Source organism: Triticum urartu, unplaced genomic scaffold, assembly GCF_056163025.1.
Source record: "Triticum urartu cultivar PI428250 unplaced genomic scaffold, HENAU_Tu73 scaffold2, whole genome shotgun sequence".
NCBI classification, from domain to species: Eukaryota; Viridiplantae; Streptophyta; class Magnoliopsida; order Poales; family Poaceae; genus Triticum; species Triticum urartu.
In genome coordinates this window covers 1,839,042-1,845,159 of record NW_028260368.1, presented here as the reverse complement: position 1 = coordinate 1,845,159, position 6,118 = coordinate 1,839,042, and the positions used below count along the sequence as shown (strand labels likewise).

At 35.9% G+C, this 6,118-nt stretch overlaps 1 non-coding gene across 1 annotated transcript; it reads left to right on the top strand.

The window, feature by feature from the left end:
* Positions 1 to 458: 458 nt before the first annotated feature.
* On the top strand, positions 459 to 530 carry TRNAR-UCU (transfer RNA arginine (anticodon UCU)). The gene has a single exon. It is a non-coding gene; the product is annotated as a tRNA-Arg (tRNA).
* Positions 531 to 6,118: the final 5,588 nt, after the last annotated feature.

Here is a 6,118-nt window from a genome sequence, read left to right as displayed (position 1 = left end):
GCTATCCGGACACGTACTTCGAGAAATGGTTTATGAATGTTTGTTACCGGGTGCAACAAGATCCAGTTGGTAAGGATAAAATACCCTTTCGTATTTGTATGGATTTCTGGAATTGATAATCATAGAGGAGCCCTCTTTACCATTCTGTATAAATGGACTATTCTATTTGTATAGATATTGGTAGAGGGGCGTATCCAACCCTCTTTTATCCACTAGTTACCCCTCTTTAGTTTAAGAGTATAGAGCAGTTTGGTAGCTCATAAGGCTCATAACCTTGGGGTTGCGGGTTCGATTCCCACTACCGCCTCCATACTCCTTCTTTATGATATATGCATGATATAATATATACATCATGCATTTGTATCTGGATTTTTTGATTTCCTAAAAGAGTTTTGGTCTAACAGTTTTTTCTCGGAAGAAGCAAAAAAATAAAAGAAAGAATAAAATATGAAAGAAAAGCGTCCATTGTCTAATGGATAGGACAGAGGTCTTCTAAACCTTTGGTATAGGTTCAAATCCTATTGGACGCAATCTTATTTCTATCTATTCTTTAAATAACTATACTAAACTAAAAACAAAGAAAACTTTTTTGCATGATTCAAATGAAAAAGCTTTCTCAACGATTCCTATTCTACTAACAAGAGTAGACATGCAAAATTTATTTGTTACTGAAGAGAAAACCGTTCCAGCTGTTCCTGAATAGCTTCCTTCAAAAGGATTTCCGCTTGCTCGGTGAATGTCTTGCTAGAAGATATAATTTCTTGGAATTGAGGTTTAGTATCTTTTAGATGTTTACGTAACTCATCCAGAAATTTATTTACCTGTTCAATTTCTAACGAATCAAGATATCCTCTTGTTCCGGTATAAATAGTAGCTATCTGCTCTTCCACTGGGAGAGGATTTGCCTGGGATTGTTTAAGCAATTCCCTTAATCGTCGACCCCTTGCCAATTGATTCTGACTTGTTTTATCGAGAGCAGAGGCGAATTGTGCAAAGGCTTGTAACTCTGCGAATTGCGCTAGTTCCAATTTTGATTTGCCAGCTACTTGTTTCATGGCTTTAATTTGAGCCGCGGATCCTACTCTGGAAACAGAAATACCCACATTAATAGCGGGTCGAATTCCGGCATTGAATAGATCCGCAGATAAGAATATTTGTCCATCTGTAATGGAGATTACATTAGTAGGAATATAGGCGGAAACGTCTCCAGATTGAGTCTCAACTATTGGTAAAGCGGTCATACTTCCTTCGCCTAAAAGAGAATTTAATTTAGCGGCTCTTTCTAAAAGGCGTGAATGCAAATAAAAAACATCCCCTGGATAAGCCTCACGTCCGGGAGGTCTTCTTAATAGAAGGGACATTTGGCGATAAGCTTGTGCCTGTTTGGAGAGATCATCATAAATTATTAAAGTATGCCGTTCGCGGTACATAAAATACTCAGCCAGGGCTGCTCCCGTATAAGGAGCGAGGTATTGTAATGTAGCAGGTGAATCCGCCATTTCAGCTACTACAATAGTGTATTCCATGGCCCCCTCCTCATGGAAAGTAGTTACTACTTGAGCTACGGAGGATGCTCTTTGACCGATAGCTACATAAACACATATTACACCTTGCCCTTTTTGATTGAGAATTGTATCTGTGGCTACTGCTGTTTTGCCAGTCTGTCTGTCCCCAATAATTAACTCTCGCTGACCGCGCCCTATAGGGATCATCGAATCGATAGCAATAAGCCCTGTTTGAAGAGGTTCGTATACGGAACGCCTGGAAATTATACTTGGAGCAGGAGATTCAATTAAGCGAGATTCGGAAGCTATAATTTCGCCTTTCCCATCAATAGGTTTAGCCAGAGCATTTACAACACGACCCAAGTAAGCCTCACTCACGGGTATCTGAGCAATTCTTCCTGTTGCTTTTACAAAACTTCCCTCTTGTATCATCAACCCATCGCCCATTAATACAATCCCAACATTTTTGGATTCCAAATTCAGAGCAATACCCCTAGTACCTTCTGCAAATTCGACTAATTCACCTGACATTATTTCACCAAGACCTATAATACGAGCAATCCCATCCCCCACTTGAACTACGCGACCTATATTCTCAATCCCTACTTTCCTATTATATTGTTCAATACGTTCGCGGAGAATTTTATGAATTTCGTCGACTCGAAGGGTTGCCATTAGTGTTTCTTGACTCTTTTTTCGGAAGCAAGGGGAAAAATAATGCCTAAATTCTAAACGAAAGTAGAAGTTCAAGGCCTAATTAATTTAATTATTTCTTCCATTCCAGGGACCCGAGAATGCCAATATTAGCACGAATCGTACGGAAATGTAACTCGGTATTCAAACAACTATTCAGAGTTCCTAGAGCTCCTTGTACGGCCTGTTGGAAAACCCGCTGTCGGACCTGATTCATTGCCCTTTGTTTTTCAAAATAAAGGGTTTCGTTTTTAGACTTTTCCAATTGTTCCAAACTAATAGAAGTAGCATTAATCAAATTTGCTTTTTCTCGTTCTATCTCAGAGTATCCATTCATTCGATACTCATCCGCTTCTAGTTCGACTTTCTGTAATCGAATCCGAGCTTTTTCGAGTTGCTCAATGGTCCCTCTACGCAATTCTTCTGAATTTCGAATAGTACTCAAGATCCTCTGTTTTCGATTATCTAATAAATCTTTTAATGAAAGTAGATTATTTTGTAAGTTTACAACTTTTATGATCTCTTCCCGAACCAAACATGAATCTTTCGATTCATTTGGCTCTCACGCTCCTTTTTTTTTTTCTATAGCTATTTCCATATCTTTTTTTTAAGTAATGAGCCTATCCTCTATCTTCTTTTTTATGTTTATATTTCAATATACCGAAACCTATATAAGACTAGATAAATATTAAGAGGACTCTTCCGCCTAGATAAAAATATATCATGGTCAGCAAAGTTGTTTCTTTATTTTTATTTGCCCTCTAGTTAATAATTTCAATTTCATTAAGAAAAACTAACTAAATAAAAATGGAAAATGAAAATTAATAGAATTCTTTTTTATTTTTTTTTTCTTCAAATCCAAAAAATTTCTCTTTTTTATACATAGGTCGTCGATTCGGCATTGGTTAAAAAAGGGCAGGGTGCCCCCTTTTTTTTCTAGTAAATAGTTCAAACCATTTTATCGATATGAGTGTTCTATATCAGATAAATTTTACATTAGCTATTTCCCGTTTAAATTGGTACTAATACTAATATAGTTGTAGAAAGAGTACCTCTTTTTGCCTGGACTTCAAGCAGTTTAGCTTTAACCGTGTTAATGGTCTCACATTCTTGGTTTATAGAGAATCAAAGTTGATTTACCAATGAGTCGCGAAATGCTATGGTTCTTCCATATGATTTCTGAATTTATTCAGAAGTAATTCGTCGAGATCGTGCACCCTTTTCTTATTTATCCGAAAAATACTAAAAAATATTATAAAGTGCAGCCGGATAGATCCAATCTATTCTTGAAATAGACAACTCGCACACACTCCCTTTCCAAAAAAAATCAAAACACCAACCACTACAGTTAGATTTATTAGATTTGTTGCTAAAATATCGGTATTAAGCCCGAAACTGCCAGCGGATGGCCAGTGAGCTAAAAAAACGAAAGAATGGGTTACATTTTTCATATGCTCTCCTCTTATAGATAGGACGAACAAAGAACAAAGTTTTTCGATCACTTACTTCGCTCGCCCTTTTTTGATCGGTTTTTTTAATGCAAATAGATTCAATCTAGTAATTTCTTTTAGATTAAGTCTTACGTCTTGTTTGACCGGTGAAAGACTTCCTTTGTTGAAATGTTCTGTTCCCAAAATTCCTAAAATAAAAGGAAAAAACTTTCCACTTTCCTAAACTAAGGACGGGAAATAAGAAGGTGAGCATATCTTCTAAATTAATAATACTCAACTCAGCCCTTCCTAGAATGGGGTATTATCTGTCCCGATAAATAGATAATTCCAGGAGTAATAAATAGGAGTAAATTAAATAAAGTATTGATATAATTGGAATTGTGGAAGCAAATACCAATTTACTAAAAAAAGAAAAAAGTATCTAATCGAAATCGAAAGAATTTTTTTTTTAAGATTAAACAAAAGGGTTCGCAAATAAAAGCGCTAGTGCCACAACTAGTCCATAAATTGTTAAAGCTTCCATAAAAGCTAGACTAAGCAATAAAGTACCTCGTATTTTACCTTCTGCTTCTGGCTGTCTCGCAATACCTTCTACAGCTTGTCCTGCAGCAGTACCTTGACCAACTCCAGGTCCAATAGAAGCAAGCCCTACGGCCAATCCAGCAGCAATAACAGAAGCAGCAGCAATTAGTGGATTCATGGTGAGTAGTTCCTCGTGTCAAAAAAAAGAAATGGTTAAGGATACAATCAACCAATAAATTCTTACTTCTAAGCTCTATTGGGGAGAAGTAAAGTAACTAAAAAGTACAAATTGAAATCAAATTGAAATGATAATGTGAATTGTCCGAACTACATAGAAGGGAATTCCATATCCATATATCGGATTAGATAATGAATCTAACCTAGGAATATATAATATAATATCCTATATATATACATTTGTTTCTTCTATTTTGTTTGCATATTTTCTCATTTTCTATTGATTGAATCGGATTCTAAAATCATTGCTTAAAGTGGAAACCTGCATAAAAGAGGACTCCACTTATAGACATTAAGGATATTATAGTATAGATCTAGCCTGACTCCACCCTCCTTAATGCATATATACTTTGAAAATTCCATAATATAGTCTATTCTATTCTCTCTCCTACAACTCTAGGCTATATATTCATACGCATTTCTAACTATTTTTTTGCAACCAAGCAGATTATCTGGAACCATGCATGAATTGAGCTAAGCTGCAAAAAAAAAAAATACTATTTCCAAAAAGAGTCAATTCAATGATGACCCTCCATGGATTCACCTATATAGGCTGCGGCTAATGTTGCAAAAATAAGAGCTTGAATACCGCTTGTAAATAATCCAAGAAACATGACCGGTATAGGGATTACTAAGGGGACTAAAGAAACAAGAACAACAACGACTAATTCATCCGCCAATATATTCCCGAAAAGTCGAAAGCTAAGCGATAATGGTTTTGTGAAATCTTCTAGGATGTTAATTGGTAAAAGGATTGGAGTTGGTTTAATATATTTCTCGAAATAGCTCAATCCTTTTTTGCTAAGACCAGCATAAAAATATGCCGCTGACGTGAGTAAAGCTAAAGCAACAGTAGTATTTATATCATTCGTGGGCGCTGCTAATTCCCCATGGGGTAACTCTATAATTTTCCAAGGTAAAAGAGCACCCGACCAATTCGAAACAAAAATAAAAAGGAACATAGTTCCAATAAAGGGAACCCAGGGACCATATTCTTCTCCAATCTGAGTTTTGCTCAAGTCTCGAATAAACTCAAGGACATATTCAAAAAAATTCTGACCGTCGGTCGGGATGGTTTGTGGATTCCGAACAGCTATGACAACTGAACCTAGCAAGATAGTAATTACGACCCAAGAAGTGATGAGTACTTGGGCATGAATTTGGAAACCTCCTATTTGCCAATAGAAGTGTTGGCCTACTTCTACACCCGATATATCGTATAACCCCTTGAGTGTTTTAATGGAACAAGGTATAATATTCATATTGTCCTCTGATAAAAATTGAACTTCAAAAAAGGAATTCTTTTGATTCAACCATCTCTTTCTCAACTCAGCAACTTGAAGTATTAATCTTATATTTAGGATACCAAGAAAGCACATCAGATCATAATATATATCAATACCCTCTAATATATATCAATATTCCCCTTCTTTTTTCTATGCAAAAAAAATTCTATGCAAAAAAAAAGATATAGTAAAGTAAGTGATTCCATAAATTTACGCAGTTGCCCAAGAATTCACTATATATTCTTAATCAACGATTTCTTATATAGAGAGAACGGCCCTCACAAATTGAAAATACTAATTTGTTAAGAATCAATCGAATTGAAGTCATAGTGTCATCGTTGGCTGGAATCGATATATTCGCGAGATCCGGGTCACAATTTGTATCGACTAAAGAAATAGTAGGAATCCCCAAAATGGCACATTC